At 39.8% G+C, this 3,769-nt stretch overlaps 1 pseudogene; it reads right to left on the bottom strand.

The window, feature by feature from the left end:
• Nucleotides 1–2,494: 2,494 nt before the first annotated feature.
• LOC105978549 lies at nt 2,495–2,954 on the bottom strand (annotated as a pseudogene).
• Between the last annotated feature and the right edge of the window lie 815 nt (nt 2,955–3,769).

Raw genomic sequence — 3,769 nt, 5'->3', positions numbered from 1 at the left:
GACTAGTCCATAAGTGCCTCTTTAGCCTCACACAGCCACATGCAATAATGCAGAGTGCAGGAAGAGCACAGGCTGGTGGGTGCAAAGTCGTGTGGAACCAATGTCAGTCGCTCTGTCAGCTATCAGGGTCAGCCAGTAGGAAGGCAAAGGCAGAGAGAGAAGGGGAGGATTCCAGTACCCTCTGTGTGAGAAGGGACACCCACAAGGAGTCACCAAAAGTCTGTGACCAGATTGACAGGTTAAATGCTACTTCTACACTTTTATATATCTTCAAGTTGACATGAAATTATGTAACTACACAATGAATTATTAATTTCTTATTTTTTGCATCTGCTCAAAATTTCTACCTCAATCTGTGTTAGTTTAGACAGGTTGTAGATTTCTAGATATATGTTAATTTCTTCAAGGTTTCCAAATTTGTTATAATGTGCTTCTTCATGGTATTCTGTTATCCTTTTCATTTCAACGGGTTTTATTGGGATGTTGTCTATTTTCTTTCTTAATTGTGTTGTTTAAATCCTCTTCTTCTGAAGTGACTGGCATGGAAATGGACATATCTGACATCCTCTGCCTTCCTTATATCTATGAGGCATGGACGAGAGATTTCTCCCCCTTCCATCCTCCTTTCCCGCATTCCAACACCAACCTTTCCTCCCATGCTCCTCTACTTTTATGCTGGGCTTGATAATTTATTGTCATGTCCACACAGAACTCACAGACAAGACTCACAATTGGTTTTTTTAAGGCGAGTTAGAAAATTACCACAAGTCAGGATCATTAAACAGTAAGGATAATGTCATTGTTCCATAGCAACATTTCTCAGCGAGAAGCCAAGACTCTTGCCAGTCCCCATCCTTTCAGACATGTGATATCTTGGCCTTTGTCCCCATAGGCCAGGCAGCTAATCTGTCTCTCTCCTTCACCGTTTCATAGTCTCAGACCAGATGAGGTAAAGCTATTCTCTGTCCCTGAGCTTCTCCCCTTGCTCTGTTCCACCGCCTCCATGCTACAATCTCTAGTGCCCCTGATCTCAGCCTCCATCACTTCAGACAGAGATCTGGAGCATGCTCTTCCACAGGTTCTGGGGCGTCTCTCTCTTCTACTGCTTCAAAGATGGCTCATCTTTACAACCAGGGGGGGTTGTAACAAAAAATGACCAATACCCTCTATTAGTCTTACATGTGCCTTATTTGTATAGTCCTACCCTGTCCTTTGGTGGGAGTTACTAAAACAAGTAGAAGAACCATGTTAAGAAATTTCACTCCACCATACCTTTTTATTATTTTATGAAAATTTCCAGTGCCTTGTCAATTTTATGAATCACTTCAAAGAACCAATGATCGATGTTGTTAATCAATTCTATTATTTTTTTGTTTTCTGTTTTTTTTTATTTCTGAATTTAAGTGGTTTTCTTTTCTATCAGTTTTTCCCCTCATCAATTCCTCATATGTAGATTCAGGATAAATCTGAGGGAAATTAAATAAAGTTTAAAAAACCTAAATATGACTTTGAGCCTGTCCCACCCAAATCTTAAGTACATCCCAAGTACAGATTTGACACATTGAACACTAATGACAGAAGACCCGATGAGCTGTGGGAGGACACCAAGGTCGTCATTCATTAAGGAAGGAAAGGGCATCAAAAAGACAGGAAAGAAAAGCTCAAAGTGGATGTTGGAAGAGACTCGGAAACTCGCTCTTAATGGCAGAGTAGATAAAGCAAATGGAAGAAAAGATGAAGTCAAAGACCATAATAGAACATTTCAAAGGGCAGCTCAAAAGGCAAAGCCAAAGATTATAACGAAATGTGCAAAGGCCGGCAGTTGGAAAACCAAAGGGAAGAAGATAGCATCTCTTTTCTCCTTTTCTTTTGTAACTGGCATTTTATTGACTGCTTTGAGATCAATACAGAGACATTATGAACAATTTGTACACAATTTTTAATGAGCGTACCAAAATTGTAAAATGGCATGTAGGTACAATGAGTTTCTAAATCCAGTGACTTTCCAGCTTTAAATTTAGAGGCAATGATTAATATTATCTTCAAATGTTGATAAGCTGTTACATCATAAGTCCTACTAAGTCACAATTTAACGTCACACACTCTGCACATTCAAATGCTCAACCCTTCGCAGCACATAACAAAGTGATCGGGAGAACTGGACGACCATGACCAAAGGTGTTACAGAGTGCACACACTCCTGACAAGAGAGCCATGATGACAGAATGGTTTTCAGATGCAATTCTATTAAACAACAAGCAAACAAACATGAAAAACAAACATTTTAAATATTCAAGTCATACAAGTGCATGACAGTGCCTCCAAATTGCCATTAAGTATGGAACGTATTAGGAATATACACACACACACACACACACTATCCCATGGAATGTTATGTTGATACCCAAGACAGTCTTCCCACAATTCTATTTTCTGGTGTAGCAAAAAATAAACAACTGGCAAATGATTTCATGTCTTTTTTTTCTTAAAGCATTTACACTTTTAAAAAATTGGGATGAAGTGGGATTTCCTCCTTCTTAAAAATATTCCTAGAGCTACTAAAAAAACTTGCATTTACCAAATAGTTGATGAAAGCATTCCTCTGGATTGTACAAGAAGGGAGAGAGCAGGGCCCACTGATAAGCCATGGCAGATAAGCAGTCATCAGACTTGGCTTATTTTCTCCTGCTTCATCAGAGGCTGGGCTCGCCTTGTTTTTTGTTTCTCCATTTTTGGCAAGTACATCTTTAGTTTATTGGTTAGCCAATTCAGTCTGTTTGCCTTTTGCTCCCTTTTGCTTGCACTTTTTTGTCCAAAGATTTATCCTTTCCTGCTGGACATTTTGTCTTTGTCTCCGCTTTTTCAGGTGCAGACTTTGCTGTCAACCTTGCTGATCTCCTCTTGGACTCTTCCTTCACTGCCTCATCTGAGGAGCTTACTTGCCTTTGGGGCATCTTGGTTATGGGGAGGGCACTTTGGGGATGCCTCTGGACTGCAAGGCACCAAGTGCTTTCTCAAAGCTGGTTTGCCTGTCCACTGACTCTCTGCCCCACTCAGCATACCTTAAATTGAAAATCTCAAGAAAAAATGCAAGCCTTGAATTGCAATATTGAAAGATTAGAGAGGCAAAATATCAAGTGATGCAGGAACCATCAAGAGAAGATGGAAGGAATACCCAGAGTCACTTTACCAAAAAGAAGTAGTCAACATTTCAGAAGGTAGTATATGAGCAAGAACCAATGATGGGGAAGGAAGAAGTTCAAGGGGTACTAAAGGCCTTGACCAAAAACAAGGCTCCAGGACTTGATGGAAAATCAACTGAAATGTTTCAGCAAGCTGATGAAGCACTAGAATCACTCACTAATCTATACTAGGAAATTTGGAAAGCAGTTACTTGGCCAACTGACTGAAAGAGATCCATATCTGTGCCTACTTCAAAGAAAGGTGACTCAACAGAATGTGCAAACTACACAACATATTCATTGATATTGCACACAAAATTTTGCTGAAAATCATCCAACAAGGATTGCAGCAGTACATTGACCAGGATCTGCCAGAAGTTCAGGCCAGATTCAGAAGAGGATGTGGAACAAGGGATAACATTGTTGATGTCAAATAGACCCTGCCTTAAAACAGAAAATACCAGAACGATGTGTACTTGTATTTTATTGACTTTGCAGAGGCATTTAAATGCGTGGATCCATAACAAACTATGGATATCAAGGAAAAGAATGGGAATTCCCAAACACTTCATTGTGCTCAGGAGGAA

This window comes from Echinops telfairi, unplaced genomic scaffold (genome assembly GCF_000313985.2).
Source record: "Echinops telfairi isolate 266 unplaced genomic scaffold, ASM31398v2 ScPeMD7_7469;HRSCAF=8507_1, whole genome shotgun sequence".
Lineage (NCBI taxonomy): Eukaryota > Metazoa > Chordata > Mammalia > Afrosoricida > Tenrecidae > Echinops > Echinops telfairi.
This window is presented reverse-complemented; position numbering and strand designations above follow the sequence as displayed.